This window comes from Perognathus longimembris, chromosome 1 (assembly GCF_023159225.1).
Source record: "Perognathus longimembris pacificus isolate PPM17 chromosome 1, ASM2315922v1, whole genome shotgun sequence".
Lineage (NCBI taxonomy): Eukaryota > Metazoa > Chordata > Mammalia > Rodentia > Heteromyidae > Perognathus > Perognathus longimembris.
In genome coordinates this window covers 115,146,272-115,170,106 of record NC_063161.1, presented here as the reverse complement: position 1 = coordinate 115,170,106, position 23,835 = coordinate 115,146,272, and the positions used below count along the sequence as shown (strand labels likewise).

General features: G+C 37.3%; 1 pseudogene; it reads left to right on the top strand.

The window, feature by feature from the left end:
- The window catches only part of LOC125352652, an 82,523-nt pseudogene that overhangs the window by 3,781 nt on the left and 54,907 nt on the right, over positions 1–23,835 (top strand).

Below are 23,835 nucleotides of genomic sequence, written 5' to 3'. Positions count from 1 at the left end.
TTTCCTCCTGCCCCTACCCACTAGCTGTATAGTTTATTTTCAACATGGTTTCTACTGCTGCATTTGTTCACCTTATATCACTCCATTTTTGTGCTTCCCCCAACAGAAAATGAGCAAATAAGACAAAAAGGAAAAAAACAATAAAGAAAAAACTCACCTCATTTCCATTTCCTGGAGTTCATTTTGATAAATATTATTTTATATGATCAGAGGCACAGAGGCATCGCAGTTCTGTGTCCCTTCCCTAAGACTATCCTCTTTTGGCCTCACTATGTGTGAATGCCTACACTCTTGTGTAATTGGTCGTGTATTTTAGAACTAGCTTCCACATATGGCGGAAAACATGTGCTGTTTGTCTCTCTGAGCTTGGCTTACCTCACTTAACATGATTTGTTCTAGGTCCATCCATTTCCTTTAAAATGACATAATATTATTCTTTCTAATGACTGTGTTAAATTACATTGTGTATAGGTACCACCTTTTTTTTTTATACACTCATCTATTCTGGGCTGTTTCCATAACTTGGCTATAATTTTTGGCTATTTATTTTTGTAAATTTAAATTTTATTGTCATGATTTTGAGCTTTCATTTAAACAAATATATATGCTTATGTATATGGTACTGATGTTTCCACACAAAGTAAATACACTAAAAACCATTGGAGTGTGAAAAAGGATATGCATGTAATGTTTGATGAGAAGAGGAACAAATTGAACTAGAGCTTCTGTATTTCTGATTCATGGTTCAACCTGTGAACAGACAGCCAATACCAAGAGAATGTCCACAAAACAAGGTCTTGAAAATGGAGAGTAAGAGCTGAATCATGAAGCAGGCCATGCAGCCTCACTCTTACCCTTGAGCCAGTAAGGTCAAGGCTAAGTGAGAAGAGTAGAGCAGTTGACTTCTCACTCTCTTCTGTCAATTCCTGCAAGTCACTGCGTAAATATTTTTCAATGAAGTAGAAAAACGAGGCACATAGCTAACAGCTAAAGGCAGAAATTTGCTGCTTTAATAAAGTGGCTGAGCTATTTTGATTCCCAACATCTATTCAGACCACTGTCTACTGCCTGACAAAAGAGAGTGATTTGAGAAGTAAAACTACTTTATGTGTTTACCCTACCAATCTGAGACAATACAATAAATCACTTGATTCAGCTAATAAACAAACACAAATATACATTAGTAAAAAATAGAGATCAGAGGCAACACTGTTGAATAAAAATGATAAACCTGTAACAATACAATAATCATATTAGTGGTCCAAGGATAATTGAACATTGCAAAGAATTTACGAAGCTGATGACAAAATTTCTATCATAATCCATTCCAATAGACACCTTTTTCTTGACAAACCATTTCACATTCACTGATAGTTAATAAAATCATCTAGTAAGCAAAGAAAGGGTTAACCTTTAAGTTCATGCTGATGACTATCACTAGCAGATTTAAATCAGATTCCTGGAGAATTAGTTGTAGTAGAGTTATATTGTGAAGGCTCTGAACTTTGGGGCCCTGGTTAGTAAAGGGTTAATGTGTACCACAGTAAAGGGTTAATGAAGTTCACGTAGATTCTCAGAAATATTGCCCTTACCATGAAAAATTCCCCAGCTTTGGTCCCTGTCCCTTGTTCAGACTGTGTCTTTTTCTGTCCTTCCTCCTCCTCTATTGTCTCTCACTGCCTCCCCTCCACTCCTCACCCCCAACCCCCAGATCTCAACAGTTCTGTTTAATTTAAAAGCCCCTGACATAAAGATGGCTGTTGCTAAGGAATGGCCTCTCCCATTAAAAGGTATAAAAATGACAAATGGCAATAATAATTTTGCACACACTTAGAGACTGGTCTTAAAATTAAAAATCAATATTCCTGATAGGGAACAAAGAGAACTTCATTGTTAAGAGGAAACTCTGGCTTACATATGTGTATTGTACAACTGTTTTTCTAAGAACGGTGTTTTAGGAGAAGGAGCCTGAGATTTTTTTCATTTGGGGGGGGAACATGCTAAAGTTCAAGTCCCATTTCCACTGAATATTAGGATTGTGATGTCATCAAGTTATGTAACCTCTATAGGCTTCAGGTTTCTCATGTGTCACCTATGGATAATCATTCTTTGTGATTGTTATAAAATTACAAGAAGACACATACACAGAACACACAGCTCTGGGGAATGGCTTACGCTTAAGAAAAATTAGTGACTAACCCTGCTTCCTACTGTGATGAAAACCATGCTAATCAGAGTGATTATATTTATGTATTTGTATATATTATACACATATTATTGCATGCATGTATATGTATATATATGTACCTGTATATATGTGACCACTATGACCATATATAAAAGTATTATATAACCATTGCAAATTTCTCATTACTAGAAGTAATGAGAAAACAATATGCTTATCAAACTAGAAACTTCTATCAAACTAGAACTAAAAGCACAGCTCTGACAATTCAGAAGTAAGTCCAAACAATCAAGAATATAACAATATTATATATATATTCTTTTTCTTGCAAGTAAGTGTAAGTCATCATCTCCTTGCTGTACACTCTATTAAGATTGCATTTCCTTCAAGTGTTTAAGATTCAGTGATTTTAGAGGACTGCACCTCACTTTTCCCTTTTAAAGTCTGTCCTACAAATCTCCTTTTACTTCCTCCCAAATCCTCTGCGATTCTGACAGCTGCAGGGCCTTCCTCCCACTCCCCCATTCAGCATGGACCTGTGTTGCCATTGGAGACCTCTCCATCTCCCAGAAGCTTGCTCTCTCCAAGAACCTAGGTGGTGGACTTAAAGTAGCAAAAAGTAGTCAATAATTAGAAAAAAAATCTTTTTTTAGCCCAACAGGGTAACTAGACCTTGGAATTTCATATGTGTAATATTTTGCTAATTAATTAACACAAATCTAATGGTCTTTTGGGGAACATAGCTTTATAAACTTTTGGCTTGGATTATTACAAATGAACAATGTGTGTAGAAAAATGTTAATAGTCGAGGAGAAAGGCATTTTAACAAAGTTTTACAGTACGTGGCTGAGGGTCCTCAGGGCAAACATATGCATTACACATCTAGCCCCACACTGAGAAAATAATCCCTAATGTTAGTTCCTCTGCTAGTCCTATTAAAATTTCTCCAAAATGTAAAGCCTGCCAATTTCAGACTAAGAATAAATAGCTCATGGTTCCTTCTGAAACAGCATCCAAGATTCATGCTTTCAGTGCTGCACACAAAATCAGTGGGGGGAGGTGAAGCTCTGCTTTCTGAGGCCCCAGAAAAGACCAGTATGTTTATAGAACCCCACTTATTTCAGGCAGGGCACTCAAAGGCCACTTTCTGCCAGAGATGGCGAGAGTGGGGATTTCACATTAAGGAAAGTTGTACTCCATCTTTGCCCTTGGTAAAATATAGCCAGCGTGTAAAGTTTGGGACTCATGATGGAGATTTTTGAAAGGCATTCTACAAGGTGTCTTCTCACAGAATTGAACACAACACACAGTTAGAGGAGAGGACCAGCCAATGCACAACACTGGCCTATTTTGCAGCTGACTTTAGTATGGCATGAGTGGTGCTAATATTTTGGTGTGTGGTTGGTCTCTTCTAGTCTTAGGAGCACATTAATAAATAGTGAAATGGTGTGGGGTGAAGCAATGTAGGGTGGTGATATAAGTGGAAAAAAGCATGAGAAACTTTTCAATTATTTCAAACCACATTTTTCTTTTCTCCATTGATTGGAAAAGCCACTTTAATTTTGAGAGAAAAGCCACAGAGGTGAACTTTCAACTGTCAGATCTCAGATCATTCTTTTATCTTTATTGGTCCTCAGTTTTCCCATCCATAATATGGAGCTATAAACCTGTCCAAGCTACTGGGAAGGTGAAAGTTAAGAGGGAAAGTGTTAAAAACAATGCCATAACCTAATTTCTTATATGCATTTTATAGTTGTTTTATTATGTCATATGATATTGAAATATGAGCATATATTGGCTGTTTAATTTATTAATTTGGGAGTTTGGGTATACAAATACTTAATACTGATTGGATCTCATAAGCTCTTGTGAGGTCCTAAATACTAGCTCCCTTGTTTATAGTCATCCCACCTAGAATGTGCCAGATTCCACCACACTGTTAGCACTCACTTAAACTACCATGTGATCCCTGGTTCTCAGTTGGTAGAATTTTATATATTGCCAGGTATTCATACATATCTGATGCTGACTTAGATTTCAGTAGGTATTTATACATGGAAGGGCCTCACTTTCTTTGTGTGCGATGAAACCACGTAGACAAACCAACTCTGGCGCTCATTTCCTAGTCTTTTCTTTCTATTCACCCTACATGTAGCACAAGAGTTGACTCAATTCTTATCACATCATTTGTCTTCTGTATTCACCAACCCCCCATTCAACAGCACCTGGATCTTCTCTTAGGAGGTCTCTGTTATTCTTCCTGATTCCTGAGGTGACCTGGTTTCTGTAGGTGACCTGTGGGTTATGTGACCATGTCTTCCTGAGGCCTCTCTTCTCAGGGGTGACAATGTTTAAACATGTTTCCCAAACTTTGCTTTGGAATTTGGCCTACAAAGAGAACTGTGTGTGTTGGTTGTGGCTGCCCCTAGGCTTGTGTGTTGCAGTGGTACTATATCTAAGTAGGTGTGCAGAGAGGACTGGCTCATATTTCTCTGAGTACACAATTATGCACATATTGATACACTGGGCAATTTCATTAGGATGCTTTTTAAGAGGCTATAGCTTTACAAGTACTATCTGGCATTTTTATTGATTTTGAATTGGTCATTGAAATCGTCATTTCACATCAGCCCTATTCTCAGTTATGTTCCTTACAGTATGTCAGTGTTCTCTTTTATTTCTAAGCCGAGCCTGTTCTCCACCTTTGCCCTATTTTATGTGTGGCAAAGGAAAGTGTAATTCAGTTGTGGATCTTATGATGACAACTGTGACTTCATGTCCTTGGAATTTTGCCTGCCAAGTAGATGAAGGGTTGACATGTATCCTGGACTCTGTTTGCAAAAGAGTTGCAGGACAGGGTGTTTATCATAAAAGTACTTAGTTTTTCCCCTAATTGCTGTAAGCAACCCAAGATTTGATTCTCAGTTATTACATTGTGGTCACATTCTATTATTAATAATGGAATCTCAAGATCAGACTAATAACCATGCCTTAATTTTCTTGCCTTAACAAAGCTGAAGGAATAAAATGTCTATTCTGTATTAGTGTTAGTCTCTCTTAAAGAAAATACTTGAAGCCTATTTTGCCTTATAGGCTGTGATTTCAAGTGACCCTGATAAGAATAAAGGAGGGTGAGACATTCTTGGTGTATGCTGTGTTAAATTTGCATGGGGAAAATTCAAGAGCTGTTTGTGAGAGTAGAGGAGCAGTAACAAACATTATCTGGTGCTTCCTAACTTGGATCTTCTCTTATCTACCCCACATGATATTCAGAACTTCTTTTGGAGTAATGAAGCAGTGTTCTATTTTGTTTTTATAGATGTTAGACAAAGAAGATATGCTAGCATGGATCAGCATGGAGTTAAGGTAGAAAGACTATGGATGGGTTACAGATTACATGTTCTTCCTTTATGTCCAGGAGAACCTTATGGATGCAATGAAGATAAATGGAATCAGATGAGGTGGCACAAGGAAAAATAAAATGTAGCCAGGTCAGATCCTTTATTCTTGGTCCATGACAAACAGAATGTGGGCAATACCGAAATGATGCAACAGACCTTTGACATAGCTGCAATACTTTCCTTCTGTTCCAAATTGCAAACAAGCTAGTCTGGAGGGAATATTACAAGGGAGAAACAGATAAGAAACATTTAGTCACCATCACCTGAAAAGGGTAAAGGGCACAAGATAACATGCAATTGTTTGCTGTCTTGGCCCTTGTGGTCATCTGGGAAACTTAAAAAAAAAAGTGCATTTCTTGTTCATTTCCTAAGGGATTCCTTGTCCAGTGGATCTGAGATGAGATTTTTTTTTTGTAACTGTATTAATGAATAACCTTTAGAAACCATTTGTTTAATTAAGATAAAATCTCTCCAACTGGGATTCAAGACACCTGATAGCCATGGTCAGCTCCAAGAAATTAAAATCACTGTAACTTTCCATGGTAATAACAAAATGGGAATCTCTTTTTCTCAAAGGACATTTTGAATAGCTCTATATGGTCACAGATGCTAAAAAATGGTCATATGGAAGTATAAAAATGTGAAATTTTTGTCCCATACAATTAAGACATTGAATTCAAAATTTTGAAGATATAATTTTTCTTAAAAATCTACCAACATGTAGTTGGGGACTGGTAGGGTAGCTCACTCCTGTAATCCTAGCTACTCAGGAGATTAGGATCTGAGGACTGTGGTTGGAAACCAGCCTGGGCAAGAAAGTCCATTAAACCCTTACCTGCAATTAGTTACCAAAAAAGTAAAAAAAAATGGAGCTGTGGCTAAAGTGGTAGAGCACTAGCCTTGAGCCGAGAAGCTCAGGGACAGCACCCAAGCCCAAGTTCAAGACCCAAGCATACACACATGCACATACACATCCACCAATGTAAAAAAAATAAGAAAAAGAAATATGTAGTTTAATTGAGAAGACTAGGAACTGTCTGAAATTTGGAACACCCTATTAAAGAAAGGATATTCTAAGAATGGGATGGAATTCTTAGAAATTAATTTTTAAAGAGTTTTCAAAAATAGCATTTACCAAAAATAAAAGAAGTAGAAATTAGAAGAAAAGTAAGAATATTAGGGGATAAAAGAATATAAATTATGGGAAAAGACTAGAGTAACATGAAAAAAAGAAATAGTGATTAAATAGGTCAAATAATATCTCCAATATAAAAGAAAGGGCCTCTGACTACCTATACTAGGACAGTTTTACAAGGACAACAAGTGCTCAACATTTCCAAAGAATAGGTCTGGGAATGTGGCTTAGTGGTAGAGTGCTTCCCTAGCATTCATGAACCCCTGGGTTTGATTCCTCAGTACCACATAAACAGAAAAAGCCTGATGTGGTGCTGTGGCTCCAGTGGTACAGTGCTAACCTTGAGCACAGAGTGGCTCAGGAATAGAGCCTAGGCCCTGAGTTCAAGCCCCAGGAACGGCAAAAAAAAAAAAAAAAAAAAAAAAAAATCCAAAGAACAGAAAATACAAATCATTTTCACACATAAAATAGATCAGGTATTAGAATGCCCTGAGAATGCCCCAGTGCTTTGAATTAAATCCAGGGCCTACCACTTGAGCTACACTCCTAGTTCTTATTTATTTGTTTGCTTGTTTGTTGTGTTTGTTTGTTTAACTTAGCCAGGGATGGAATTAAATGTGAGTTCAGGTGTAAATATCTTCCTGCCTTGGCCTCCTAAGTATTTAGTATTACGAGCCTGAACCAACACACTTCCCTCTTTACAGCTTTTTTTGGGGGTAGAGAAGAACGCAAGTGCCTTAAAAGTTTGAAGTAATTTCCAATCTAAAATTTTTTCTAACTTTTTTTGTAACTAATTTTTTCTAACTTTTATGAAAGTTAGAAATCAAATCAATGGAAATTAAAGACATTTTCCATAAAACAATAGTAAGTTAAAAAAAAATGACAAAGACACCACGACGGGATGCAAAAGAAATTTGAAGAAAAGGAAATTCTGAAAGGAAACTTCCAATTTAATAAAAGTGAATGTGTGAAGAGAATTGCATGTAGAATAGAGCAGGTGCATAGAAAAGTTAAGTATGAGTATATGCACTGAAAAGAAAAAGTGAGATCTGAGTGGCAGGGCACTTTCCTATCATGTGCAGGAGACTGGATTCAATCCCTGGGAATAAAAGTTTTTAAAAAGATAATGAATATCACTTAATTGCATTGATTATATACAATTACCAACTAAGTGATCTATTCCAATTTTTTTTTTTTTTTTTTTTTGGCCAGTCCTGGGGCTTGGACTCAGGGCCTGAGCACTGTCCCTGGCTTCCTTTTGCTCAAGGCTAGCACTCTGCCACTTGAGCCACAGCGCCACTTCTGGCCGTTTTCTGTATATGCGGTGCTGGGGAATCGAACCCAGGGCTTCATGTATGCGAGGCAAGTGCTCTTGCCACTAGGCTATATCCCCAGCCCTATTCCAAAATTTTTGATAAAATAAAATTTAAGTAGAAGTTTAAAAAGTAATAACTAAAACTGACAACATTGTTAAATCCTGAAAAAACAAGAGTTCCAAAATGAAAACATATAGCCATAGTATATTACTTGACAAGGTACTGAACAATATTTACATATCTAATAATGAAAATGCTTTGTTATAGAGAATGTGAGGGGAGAATAAAACAAATTATTATGTATTAAGATTCAATTAGCAAAGGCAGTTTATGTGGCAATTCATAACATGGGAGTAAATACATAAGTTTAAAAGAAAAACAAACATCGACAACAGAGTCAGGTGCCAATGGCTTGTGCCTATAATCTTAGCTCCTTAGGAGGCAGACATTAGAAGGCTCAAGGTCAACCAAGGCAAAAGGTTTATGAGACTCAATCTCAATAGAATTAAGCTGGGCACAGAGGAGCACATCAATAATCTCAACTATTGCAGGAAGTATGCCTAGGAAAAAGGGAAAATCCTCTCTAAACAATAGCTAGACCTCAGTTGTAACCTGCCTACTAAGCACAAAGTTGAGTTCAAACCAGGGGAGACAGAGACAGAGGCAGAGAAACAGAGAGAGACAGAGACACAGAGAGACACAGACAAAGATAGAGAGACAGAGTCAGACAGACACAGAGACAGAGAGAAAGAGAGACTGAATGGGTTTGGGAGGTGTTTGCTGAATTGATTTAAACAAATAGTGAAATGATCCTGATGGAGACAATATAAAATATCCTTAATGAAAACTTACATAAATGTACTAGAATGGAAAAAGGTACTATTTCCCAGAAATATTTATCTATTCATTTATCCTTCCAATTTTGGTTTCAGTCACTATACTTGTAGTTGTTGAGATGAAGCATACTCCAAGAAATGCATAAATATCTAATTTGTAATAGAAATTTGATCGAAACATAGCATAGAATCCCAGATGCTAGTGTAAAAGAAAGATGGGAGCAAAGAGCTTCTATCTAATAAATGATGTGAGCTTGAAGTCAACTTTGAAATTAGGCATTGCATTGTTCATCATGATTGCAAACACTGCATTTGCACCTTATGAATGAGTTATAAATCTTAGAAGTGTCAGCTATCTGGATCACATAAACAATGGATTTTGCAAACTTGAATAGCTTGAAGCATGCAAAATGTTGATACAGAATCAGGTGCACAGTAGGTCCTCACCAAAGTTCATTGCCTGTACCTTCCCATTTGGAGCAAGTTATTCTGTTTGCAGCTTGACTAGTGGGACACTATGATAATGCAAACTTGGGCTTATAAGTAAATCTACAGTCCACACTCTTATTTAGGATATATTTGTTTCTTACATTAGTAGATCATTTGACCTTACTCAGACACATTCTTCATTTTTAATATGAAGATAAATAGGTAAAATTCTGAAATTTGTTTTTTGGGCTTTTTTTTTCTTTTTTTTTTGAAGAGGGAGTTTGGTTCCTCCCCTGCCCTCCAGTTTGGAGATTGAATCAGGACTCATGCTCTCTTTTGTCTTTTTTGCTCAAGGCTGATGCTTTGTTACTTGAGCTATATCTTTACTTCCCATTTTTTCTGGTTTATTGGAGATAAGAGTCTCACAGTCTTCTCTACCCAGGTTGTCTTTGAATCTCAATCCTTATATCTCAGTTTCCTGAGTAACTAGGATTACATGTGTGAGCCACCAGTATCTAATTGAAGGCTTCTGAGATAATATATTTCAAATGTCTAACACATTCACTAGAAAAGTGTTGTAACTGATTACCTGTAATTGTTCATTCACATGTATTCTAAGTTAGGTGTGTGTGTGTGTGTGTGTGTGTGTACATGAAAGCACAAACTAAGGAAGGCAAATAATACTACAGCACATCTGTGAAATTCAGAGTTCTATAGAAGGAGACTTGGAACATGATCAAAACCAGAATTCAGTGTTCAAGATTCAAGTTCAAAATAGGATATAAAAGGGTCATTGCTTCCGGTTCCTGAAATAAGTGGTTGGCTCTATTTTCCTTAGCACAGGACATCTATTTTGTATATCCAGAGCTAGATTCCCAAATTTTCAGCTTTTATTATTTTACTAAGTGGTATTAAGAATAAGATTGGAAGAGGAATTTAAAGCCCAATTGTTCCATACTTAAATACGGATAATGTATTTTATATGTTTTAAAATTATCTTTATTCTTTTCAAAGTAGTAATATCTTTATTTACAAAATACACAGTTTCACAGAAACAGCTTGTTTTATACACATAAACTTTGTAATTACACAGAACCATGTAAATGATGTTAAGTGACTGGCCTGGTCTAAGCCCATGGGAGAGGCCTACTTTGGGGTGACATCCTTCCCTCTCCCAACTTTCTTCACCACCAACCAGAAGTCCCTTGATGGGTCATGCCTATACAGTATGCCTATACAGTGAATAAAGCTGATGACAGATGCCCAGCTGTCTACCCCCAAACCCAGGTATCCCACAGGAATAGATCTGCTCTAACCAAAAAGCAAACTCAAGGAACAGAAATGGAGATGAGATCCACCCATCTCCAGAGGCTCCCATTGCCAGCCACCAAACCACGCCAGGGCTGGCTGCTCCACTCTAAAACCACATGGATTCGTAAGTGCACTTTTAAAACCCGACAGAGCTTCTTACTAAATAAAAGAAACACACTTTAGAACTTTGGTTATTCTTCTACTCTTCTCCCCTTGGTCCCAACTCCCACCCCTCCCCACTTTGCTGACTGCATTCCTGGCTCAGATAAAAGATAGTAGAATATGAAATAACATGGTAGTGAGTAGTTTAAAAAAAAGACAAGGCAACATTACTATACCTGAGAAGTTATACACATACAATTTTATTTGGCCCAATTGTCTTTGAGGAGGAAAGGCCAACCACAAGTTGCCCCATGAAGAAGAAAGAGCAACACTGAGAGATGGTAGCTTAGGCTGCTGCAACAGTCCTGAGCTCAACAGCTGAGAAGTTGTTGTTCCCCTGAGTTGAGGAAGAAGAATTATCATCTAGCTGTTCCTTTCTTCTTATGCATGTGTATACTATTAAGGTCTCCTGCAAACTCCTATGCTGAAGTTCTTGCATGATGGTAGTATCAGGGAATGACCCTTTGGGAAGTGATTAGATGATGGAGCCTTTATGGATGGGATTAGTTCCATTATAATAAAGGCCTAAATTAATTTGTTTATCCATTCCAACACTTGAGAATACAGCTAAGAGGCATCATCAAGATCCTCCAGACATTAACTTATGAGTGCCTTTATCTTAGACTTCTCAGCTTCCAGAAGTGTGGGAAGCTAAATTCTGTGGTTTCTAAGCCACCCATTTTGTAATATTTTGTTATGACACCCTGAAAGGATTACAAACAGACACAGGGCACAAAATGGTGGGACAAAGGGTGAACAAATGCAGCCTGTGATACTCACTAGACACACATTGAAAATGAACTACATACCTTGTTTGTTGAGATGGGAGCGAAAAACTGAGGGGAGAGGGTGATACAGTTCAAAAGAAATGTACTCTTTATCTGACTTGTGTAACCCTCTATACATTGCCTTTACAATAACAATGAATAAATTAAAAAGAAATATGTGCTCCTAACATAGACTCAAGGGAGTTTGGCTTTGGAAATCACCAATGAAGCCTCAGATGAGAGAAGGAAAGGATGTAGTTGCTTTACAATCTCCTCAGCCTCAAGAGAAAGGCAGGCAAAGGAAACAGTGCAGTTTCTTGGTCAATTGAATTCAGTCATGTGTGCGTTTGTGTGTGTGTGTGTGTGTGCACGCGCGTGCGCACACACATACACATATAGTATCACAAGATACTATATTGCTCCCAAAGAAAGAAAGGAGGCAGAAATTCCCAGAAAATGATAATCCAGGAGAAAGACTGAATACACAAGGACCATAGCCTGGTAGACATATCAGTCCTAGTTCTGCCACCTGTGGCCTTGGAAAACCACCTCATTTATCCGAGTTTTCCTGCTTTGGCTAATGGTGCCTACCTTGTAAATTGTTGCCAATAGAACACTCAGTGTAAACCAAACTCCAATGGACCTGGAATATAAACAAGGGCAGACTGCATAAAAATTTGCATCCAACTTGACAGTTTAATATTAATTGCATTCTTACTATATTCAGGTATGTTTTTCCAGATTTGCTAGCTTTGTTAAATGAGCTAGTTAACTAGCGTGATGTTAAAGTCAGGAGTGTTGGGGAAGATGGGAGGTCAAGAGATATTAGAAGAGAGCAAGAAGTATGACAAATTGATTATAAATATTAAGTCTATTTGGTAGTATAATTCCTATCTAATTTGGAAGGGGCCTGGGACCCAGAGGATCATGGTTTGAAGCCAGGCAGAAAAATCCATAATACTCCAAGTAACCAGCAAAATTCGAGACTGAAGGTGTTCAATTTGTAGAGCACTAGCCATGAGCAAGCAAGCCAAGGAAGAGTGTGAGACTCTTGAGTTTAAGTCCTGGTAGTGCCCACCTCCTCCGCAAAAAAAAAAAAAAAAAAAAAAAAAAGAAAAAAAAAATTCTGACGTCTGGCTGACTGCTCGACTCAGAATATGATTGTACATGTTTTGGGGCAGGTAGTTTCACCTCTCTGTACTCATATCCTAAAACTATAACATGGGTAGGATTAATTGTAGTGACTTCATAGTAATAAAAGTGTTAATCTTGGTGAGATATGTAGAATGGTATCCAGCATGTTGTGAGTTCTCAGTAAATATTAGCTGTTGTTATTTTAAACTTTTGAGTATGCATTCACTGTAAGAGTCACTGCTAATATCCCAATTGTACATTTTTCTTATATATTCTTAAAATTATAATGCCATAAAGTAATACATTAAAGTAATAATTTTTCTGGTAAAATGTGTTTATAACTTAATGAGCAAACTTGTATATAAATTAATGACCAGACTTTCAGTGCCACATTTCTAGATTTAACATACATGTGAGAAGCCAGCTTGAAAAAATCCCTAGGCCCTGGTTATCAGAGAAAAATTATTTTTTTCCAGCAGAAAGTAAAGTTTCTTTCTTCTCTTACCATTCAACTTGATTCGATTTCTGAAAGGCATCTGACTCTCTCGAAGTTGCCTCCTGAGGTCTAGATTTTGATTACAGACTTGAGCCAAGTTCTGTAACCCAGCAACCCAGTTGCTGTACTAAAGCTGATGGTTTGAAGCTTAAAACAAAAGTGACTATGTTTTCAGAGTTTGGTCATTGGATGGAAAGAAACTATACACAAAGGCTGGGAAATTGAGGCTATGAGATGTGGGTGGGGATTGAAATCTTGTGTGACAGCCAGCAAACAGAGGGTTAGGTCAAGTTCATCTTTGAAAGCACTTCTGACCTCTTGTGTGACATCAAGATAACCAGAAAAAAGGACAAGTGTCCCAAAAATAATTATTTTGGAATCTATTTACTAGACATCCGTGCAGAATAGAGAAGGATAGTTGTTGTTCATCTCTGCCCCAAGATTTGAGCATACAACCAGGGACTATATTAGTGGCTATGAGGTCTGCTGCTTCAAAGGACTCACCAAGCAACTTTGTGGAAGTAGCTTTAACATCCCAGGAGTAAGTGCTTGCCACTGCCCTTGGAGGGAGGGCAGTTTTCAGATCAGAGTTCAATGTTTCAGAAGGAAAAGATTTTATTTTCTGTACAAATAATTAGCCCATAGCTCTCTATCTTCTGGTATAGCTCATACATTATAACAGAGGTAGCCACAGACCTGACTAGCCATATATTTAGACCTGTTAAAAAGAGTCCTTGCCCTTTCCCCATTCATTCTCTGTTGCTAGAACTCGGTCTTTGTGCTTTTCCTTGGCTTTCTTGCTTACAACTGGCACTCTATTCCTTGAACCACATCTCCAGTTCAGCATTTTGCTGGTTGATTAGAGCTAAGAGTCACACAGAGTTTTCTGCTCAGGCTTGCTTTGTACCATGATCTTTCAGATCTTAGCCTCCTGTGTAGTTAGGGTTACAAGTATAATGCCCAGTTTCCTTAATGTTCTTGACACTAATGCTCTAAACGGACTGCTGATTTTTGAATTGGTACAACAATAGATGCATCTATTATTGTCTTTGGCTTAAAATTGTTTTAATGCAAAGCTTAAAAATCTAGCTCTCTGCCCTGTCATTACATCCTCTGCCTCAACATACTCAAGAAACTTAATTTAATAGAACACACAATCAGACTACAGTGGCTTTGCTACCCACTGACTCCATTTCCTGGTTCTTTATCTAGTTCATAAACTCCCTAACACTCAGTTTCCTTATCATGTATTGAAAATAAAGAATACTTGAGGTTTCCTAGTGAAAATTAGATACTTTTTGTAACACAAGAAACACCTAGTAGAATGTCCAACACATAGTAACCACTCAATAAATATCATAATTAACAAGAGACTTGAGATCAAGCAAAACATTTCATGGTTTACACATTTCATAATGCCCTTGCCAATTTTTGAGAACACTGAGCTCAAGGGATCTATAATTTTTCAGTGGACCTACTGGAGAAAACAATCTCTTGAACTGCTTTCTAGGCAGGTGTGCAGCCTTGGCCTGTAACCACTGCTTTTCCTTAATAACCCCTGGTGTCTGAGCTCAGCCTGGAGAATGTCAGACTGTGAAGATAGCCCAGAGGTCCTGAGGTAAATGAGCAGGCTTCTGCTGACATCCTAAGTTGCATACTTGGAAAAGAGAAAATAGCACTGTACCTCCTTGTCTTTTCTCTTCCAGCCACTCACTGTTGGCTGCCTACCTTATTTCCCACCTTCCTTCTGCCCCCTTTATTTAGAAACTTTGTTCATTGTCTTCTTGTTTCCCATCATCTCTGGTTTTCACTACTTTGCTGTGGCAAAGGACATCTGAACAATGATGTGTATGTTAATGGTGCCCAGACACTGTAGTAGATAGTAATTAAATATGGTTAAATGCAGGGCTGTGTGACACTTGGTGGCTGGGTGAAAGGACTTAGGAACAATACTGCCACAGACACTCTCGTACCTATCTCTAGACATTGCTGACCACATCTGTCCTGGCTGAGAAACCTCAGGTCACTTGCCAAGTCCTTGCCATCCTTTAGTAAGTATTATTTTGTGTAAAGAAAATGCTGGCCATGATATGGGATGTTTTTGCTGAAGGGATTCACTATGGAATTGGAATACTGGTGTCTGTAGGCAGGCTAGTGTGGCTGAATGTATGTCAAAAATCATTTTGTCCTCTGATCCCATTCTAGAGCGCTCATCTGTTCCCTGAAAAACTCTCCAAGACTATATCATAAGAGCCCACTCACAATGAGATGGTGTATATTTATGGTTTACAACAGTATTTGTGCAGTTAGAAATAGCATGGAGTGCCAGGTTCTCAGTCCTGTAATCCTAGCTATTCAGGAGGCTGTGATCTGAGGATCTCGGTTTGAAGCTAGCTTAGACAAGAAAGTCTATAAACTCATTTCTAATAAACTACTCAGAAAAAAAGCAGAACTGTAGCTATGGCTCAATGGTAGAATACTAACTTTGAGCAAAAAGAAGCTCAGGGACAGTACCCAGGCCCTGAGTTCAAGCCCTAGAATTGGCACAAAAAAGAAGTAGTATGAAGTTTGTAACTGGACTTGTTTAAATCCTGGGTTTTCCCTAATGGGCTATGGGTTACGTGAATATGGACCCATTATCTAATATTTCTGAGCCATTTAAAGTTTTATGTTTTACATTGGTAAGTCACTTCTTGATTAAATAAACTAATACAGTTAAGGTGCCTACAATGTGTTTCTTTTATTTAAATCATTTCCTACACACATAAACCCTTCTGTTATAAAGCACACATGTATACACACACACACACACACACACACACACACACACAAACACGAGGCCATTAAATGCAGTATTTCAGAGAACCAGGAAGAATCTCTTCTGACTATCATTTTAAAATTTAATTTTATTGTCAAGGTGACATACAGAGGGGTTACAATTATACACATAAGGTACTGAGTATATTTCTTATCAGACTTGTTACCTCCTCCCTCATTTTTCATTCACTTTCCCTCCTCCCCAATACCACCCCCCACTTCTTAATTTCCAACATAATGTCTTATGAGTGCAGCTATGGCATGGGTTCTCTCCTTTTACCCTTTGTCTCACCATTTTGATCTTCCCCTTCCCTTCCCTAACTTAGATTAATTTATATACAATACCCAGGCTTCCAAAATCAAACACAGTGACAACAGGGGTTAAACCATAGGGAAGATAAACAAAAGAAAAAAGAAGTTTTTCTTTTGACTGTCATTTTCATCCTAGCAAAGGACAAAAATGCTTTCTAATGGAAAAAGGGATATTTGTTTCTCATCATTTCTGGATTTTACTCTTCTGAAAGTTCTATATTGCCACAAATGAATGCAATGGCAACTGTGGAGAGAAACTATTGCAGTAATACACTCCACCCTTAAAGGTGGGTTTTATTCCTTAGCAATACACTTAGAAGTCAGTGATGACTTCCTGAGGGGGAAAAATGCCTCCACCAGGCTTGAGAAGAATGATAGGTTGTTCCACATAGAACAGGACTGCATAATCCAGACAGTCACTTACTGATGAATGTTGTTTGAGTCCTCAGAGGGGCACAGGGCCTCTATGTTCAAGTAGAGGGAAGGGATAGAGTCCTACTATATCCATCTTCAGGTCTCACCAAACAGAATTCACAGGTGCATGAGAAAAGGCCTTTGCAGATAGGTTAGGACATGGTTAGGCAGAAATTACCATTCTAGCCAACTCAAATTTCTTTTTTCTTCATCTCAAATGCAAGTCTCCTTGAGCCTTGGTCCTTTTGAGGAGGTAGCCAGCTGTGGGGCTTTCCAGCCATTCCCAGCCAGACCCTCTCCTGCCTTAAGGTTTGCACACAATGCTCCACTTGCCTGCTTTTAAGTGTCCTATTTTGACAATCCTAAGGGGTCACATTACCATAAGAATGGAACTAATGAGTAAGATACATGAAAGTAATGGGAGCTGAATGGGCAGATTTCTTTCATTGCCTGTCCAGCCTGTATAGCTGTTATTCACCAGGGAAAACAACTCAAGGGTACAGTCTTCTTTTGTGGGACACTGGCCTTCAGCTCTGAACATTAGGATTTCAAATGTGACCTGAAATGAATGACCTGAAAGACCTTATGGAACTTCCAAATGTGTATTTGTTACCAGCAGAGCGTCGGTAATAGAGTGGAAGATTGTGACAAAGCATGGGTTATCCCAGCCCCACCCAAGCAAAGCTTCTGCTAATGAGAAAGGAGAAAAGCTGTGACTTGGTCTCAAGATCAACACAAGGTCTGAAATATGGGAGCTGGTAATAATGTTGAAAAAAAATAAAAAAAGCACATTCCTAAAGAAACACGAATGGGGTCAGAGGAAAGCAATAGAATTATGAGATTTAATTTAAAAATGATTCCTGGTAATTTAGACTGCCAAAAAATTTGCTTATACTATATACTGTATGTAACTTTTGGCTATAGTTTTATGAATACTTGCAGAACAGTGCTTCTTGTATTTCTCTGAACACACGACTATCTTTCTATCATTAATAGTCACACTACTGTGATCAGTTTGATGAACAACAGTATATCCAGTTTGTTGTATATACTTATGTTGGTTTCAGAGAGCATAAACATCTTATAGCTTCTAAGACTTCTCAAAATAATTGTTGATGTAGAAATGTAAGGCCACAGAAGTTAAGAAAAAACAAACAATGAAAGATTAGCCATGGGGTGGAACATGACTAAGAGGCTCCAGAATGAAGATAATTTGCCTTGAAAATGGAAAGAAAATATTCAATTATTTTCTATATTTGGTCTGTTTGATCTTGTCATGTGACTATATTTTACAAGATACCAATCATAGTCACTCTGAAAAGATCTTTATAGATTGAAATAATTTCAAGTTTCTTTCCCTATCCTTAAAAAAAATCCTCACACCTTCACAGTGAAGGTTGCCTCATTTAGAGACAAATAAGGATTATAATTAGGACTCTTGGGAAACTGCAAAGCAATTGTCTGAGATTGTTACTCAACTTCATGATCTCATTAATAGGCATCTTTCTGTTTGCATAGTCAGAGAAAGAGCAGCAAGTTCATTTTGGTCAAGCAGGTATGGGCCTGAGAATTCATATTTTATAACAAAACGTTTATTATTTCAGTGAGGAATAATTCAGTCCCAACAACAGACTCTGAATAACTTTGGGAGAACAGAAAGGAAAGAAATTATTGAAGCTTATAGGGTCAGGCAATTGAAGAAACATCCTAATACTAGGTAAAGAAGGTGTTAGAATCCAGAGGCAGAGGTTAAGATGTCAAGATGCTTAAAGAAAGAGCTCTAGCCATTTATATTCTCTGTGATACTTTGTCTAAGATTAAATTTCAATAAGATAGTTGCTTGGTTTAGTTTTGGTCAAACATATTCTTGTTGCCCTAGAAGATAGACAATTTATTTGACAGTCTCATTAGGCAATTAAAGTTTAATGAAAGTTTAGTTTTTCCAAGTGACTATTAGGCCTATGATACCAAGGAACATGAGAAAGGGATTTTTTTCTTTATCCATTCATCCATGTATGGGTATTTGCGTTGTTTTAATATCCTGACATATGTATATAATGTGGTTGTGAACATGGGAATGTAGATATCTCTGTGGCATACTGATATCAATTATTTTGGCTAAATATGCAGCACTGGGACTGCTGGATCATATAGTGGTTCTACTTTTAGTTTCTTTTTCTTTTCTTTTTGTTCTGGTCCTGGGGCTTGAGCTCAGGGCCTGGGTGCTATCCCTGAGCTTTTGTGCTCAAGGCTAGTGCTCTACCAGTAGAGTCACAGCTCCACTTCCAGCTTTTAGGTAGTTAATTAGAAACAAGAGTCTCAGAGACTTTCCTTCCTGGGCTTGCTTCAAAGGTAATTCTCAGATCTCAGCCTCCTGGGTAGCCAGGATTATGTTATGAGCCATCTGTACCCATCTACTTTTAGTTTTGTGAGAAAAACCATTTTGTTTTTCATAATTACTTTACCAATATTCTCACCAATAACAGTGTGCAAGAGTTTCTTTTTCTCATTATTATCAGTAACACTGGTATCTCAACCTTTCTATAATACTCATTGTACCACGTATGAGGTAATATCTCACCGTGCTTTAATTTGCCTTTCCCTACTGATTAGTAATCTTGAACATTTTTATCACATACCTGTTGGCCATTTGTACATCTTATTTTGGGAACTTTTGCTTGTTTCGAAAATTGGAGGGTTTTTTTTTTCATTAAATAAATATTTTTTACATTTTAGATATTAACCTTTCATTAGATGTATGATTTGCAAATATTTTCTCCAAATGTCAAATTGTCTCTTACTCTTAATTGTTTCCTTTGTTCTATAGAAGCTTTTTGTATGATGCAACAATATCCGTCTATTTTTGCTTTAGTTGCCTGCTGGTTCCATCCAGCAGATACTATTGTCCATTCAGTGATATTTCATGATATTTCCATATCACCATGACAGACAAGGATTGATTTTAATTGACAAATATGATTAAAACTGAAGGAATCTTTTCCCATCCTCTACTTTTAAGGGGTTGCAGGGATTTCCTTGAGGCAAATTTCATTTATAGATCAAAGGCCACATTGGAAGGGGCAGTTAGCAGGATATCAGGAAGCAGGAAGATAAGTACACATAGGCACTTATCCTGTCTTTTGACAAGATTACTGCAAAAAACCAAACACTCAGAATCCTGTGTCTCTACTTAGACACAAGATAAAATGGTCATACAATGAGCAGTTTTCCGCTGGCATCAGGCATTCTCCATGCACTCATACTTCCTGCACCGAGTCATAGTTCCCACGGGGCTCTAGGGTTCCCACAGATGCCTTTGCTGGTAGTCTCATATACCTGAAATCATTCATACCATAGATGTGGTAATTCCTCCAGTTTACTTCTAGTAGTTTGACAATTTGGGGTTTGTTAAAATCTGTAATCTCTTTTCAATTGATTTTTAAAATTTTCTTTTAAGTAGCTGTACAAAGGAGTTGCCATTTAACAAAGTAGTTTATGAGTAAAATATAACTTGACCAATGTCAAACTTTTCAACATTCTCACTCGTCTCTCTCCTCCCCACCCTTTTCCTCACTCTTCTTAATTTTGTAGCATATACATTGGATTTTTGTTTGCATTTCCCCTCTTCATTCCTTTACTCCTTTCCCCTTGACCCAACCCCATGCCTTTCTTCCCCTACCCGAACCCACTTCCCGTTTTTTTTTTGTTGTTGTTATTTGTAGGCTGTAGGGTTTGAGCTCAGCCTGGGCACAGATCCTGAACTCTTTTTACTCAAGGCTAGTGCTCTACCACTTTGAGCCGCTTCCAATTTTCAGGGGGTTAATTGGAGTTAAAGTTTCACAGACTTTCCTGCCTGGACTGGCTTTGAACCATGAGCCTCAGATCTTGGCCTCTTGAATAGCTAGGATTACGTGTGTGAGCCACCAGCACCGGCTCTTGGTATTTTATTTTGCTGAGCTTTGATTTTGGCTTTCCAGTAATACTATTTGAGATCTCTATTGAATCTACTGTACTTCAGTTAGTAGCTAATATTAAATTTATTTACATTTGTATACCACCCAACATATTTACTTATGAGTTTGTAAGCTAACTCTAGCTTCTACATATAAGATCAATTGATTTCTCCCTCTTCCTGTGTATTGCTGTTTTTTTTGTTTTAACGCCATTTATTGAGAGACTGTTCTTACACCATGCTGCTGCTGCATTTTTGGCACCTTTGTCAAAAATTGTTGGACTATGCATGGGTTCAGTTCTGAACTATCAAATCATTCCATTGGTCCTTGTGCATGTTTTTAAGACAATGCCATGATGTTTTGATTACTGTAGTTTGTATGACTGTGCAACATTTATGTCTTTGTTTTTTCCTTCATCAAGATTGCTTTGGCTACAGGACTTTTTTTGTGGCTACAAATGAATATTAGACATTTTTTTCTTTATCTGGAAAATGTCATTGGAATTTTATAGAGGTTAAGCTAAATTTGAAGACCATTGTGGGTAGTGTGGGTACTTTTACAACACTAATTCTTCTATTTTGTATTTGCTTGTGTCTTCTTCAACTTCTTTCATTGATGTTTTACTGTTATTAATGTAGAACTCTTTCACTTTCTTAGTTAAAATATAATTCAGTATGTTTATTCTTTTTATTTTCCTTTTGTTTTTAATTTATTTTACAAGTATTCATGATTGATTATTATTAATATTTATTTATAAATTTATTTCATTTTTAATTTTAAAAATAATTGTTATTGTAAAGGTTATATGCAAAAGAGTTACAGTTAAATAAGTCAGGTAATAAGTAAATTTCCTTTTGAACAGTGTCCTCTCATTCCTGCACAGGTGGTATAATTCATTTTCAACATAGTGTCTAGTGAGTATCACGGCTGCATTTGTTCACCCTTGTTGTGTTCCCACCATTTCTGTGCTTCCCCTTCCCCTCCCCAAAACAAATAAACTTTCATACAAAAGGTACAGAAATAAAAAACAGCAACAAGGGAGATATTAAAACAAACAAAAAAAAACACCAAACAGCAAAACTTAAAAAAATCCTCATTTCTACTTCTTGAGGTTCATTTCAATAAACATCTTCTTACATGATTGCATGAACATAGCTATTGAGCCTTTGTGATCCTCTCCTAAGAATATTCCCTTTTCGTCTCACTGTGTGAATGTTTAGAGTCCTATATAATTTATCATGTCTGAGGGTAATTTTTTGTCCTTTATTCTTTTTTTTTTTTTTTGGCCAGTCCTGGGCCTTGGACTCAGGGCCTGAGCACTGTCCCTGGCTTCTTCCCGCTGAAGGCTAGCACTCTGCCCCTTGAGCCACAGAGCCACTTCTGGCCGTTTTCTGTATATGTGGTGCTGGGGAATCGAACCCAGGGCCTCGTGTATCCGAGGCAGGCACTCTTGCCACTAGGCCATATCCCCAGCCCCCTTTATTCTTTTTTTTCTTTTCACAACTTGTTTTTATTCCTTATCTCTTTATTTATATTTCTTACTTCTTGATTTGGTGCCTTAATCCCTCCCCTTTCCCTTCACCCCCTCTCCTGAAGACTGGTCCCTCAATGGGTCAGGCCAGACAGAGGGCACCAACTCTTCTTCCCATGATCCTCTTCTCTTCAGGGTATGGCTGCCTCAGCTCTTAAAGGACCACAGCCACCAGGGCAGACCCCACACTGCTTGCCAGGATTGCGGATGACACAGCGAGCCTAGCCGCTGCCATGGACCACATGGGCACCCCCAGGCAGCCTGCTGCAATGCCTCCCCGGTGCGCTATGGCAGCAGTCTTGTCTTTTATTCTTCTAATGCTATTGCAAATGAGATAATAGTCTTAATTTTCTTTTCCAGATAGTATGTAAAAAGAATAATGATTTTTTGTATACTGAGTTTAGGTTCGGAACTTTATGGAATTCCTTTATCATTTATGAAAATTTTGGTGTGGAGTTGATAGGATTTTCTGTGTTTATAGTACATAGAAAACAGAAACTATGTATCAGCAAGCAGAGTATTTCACTTCTTTCTATTTTAAACTTGCCTCTTGTTTATTATTTTTCTTGTCTAATTGCTCTGGCCATGGACAAGGTGTTAAGCTCAAGTGTTTATAAATTTCTGGAGCAGTAGTGCTAATTCCCTCTCTCTATGTTCATATTTTACATCCACTGAAAACATTGGCATTATTATTATTATTAGTCATCAGTGGTAGGAAAGGATAGAAGGGTGCAATGTGAGCTGTATGGCAAACCGAAATACATTAAAAGCAAAACAAAACTAGAGCAGTGTGATGCCTATTGCTTCCAAAGCCTATTTTAGGTAATATGTGTGATGACAGATAGAAATTATGCCACACCAATGTTTGGTTCTTAGTCTAGGGAAAGCCTATTACACATATTCACATTGATTTCAAAGTTGGGACTTCAGAACCTCATTAGATGTTAATGGGTAATAGGAGACAATTCAATCATTCAGTACCTAGCAGTGCTGTAAGGCTTCAAGGTCTTGAGTAGCCTCTAGCCACATATGGCTATTAGGCTCTTTAAAGGAGAACAGTGTGATGCACAAATTAATTTTAAATTTTTCTTTAACTTAATACTTTAAATTTCAAACCTTGATGCTTAATTCCATTTTTGGAAAATATTTAAGTACTTTTGGAACAACAGATATGTGAATATGTTTTTTCAATTATAAATTTTAACAAATCTAAATTTAGATTAAGTATTTCTTGGAAATGTAGTTCCCTAAATAAAGTGTGTAGTATATGAAAAAACATGCTGGCTTATGAAGATTTAGTTGGAAAAAATAATGTAAGATATTCATTAATATAGCTTTGCTAATTAGGTCTTCAAATGATAATATTTTTGATATTATGGATTAAAGAAAATGTGTTCTTTTAATTATTTTTATTAGTTTATTTGCCATTTAAAAATATAGTTTCAAAGTTTAAAATTATGAAATGTGGCTTGCATTATATTTCTTAGACCAAACATTTTTGGTGGCTTTTAGCCTCTGATATTTTACTGTCACAAAAATCAAACAACCCAACAAAGTTAGTAGACCATAGTCTTTCATTTTTTTCAACAGTGATGGAATTAAGCTCAGAAAAGTTATTTTAAGTCTGTCAAGGATT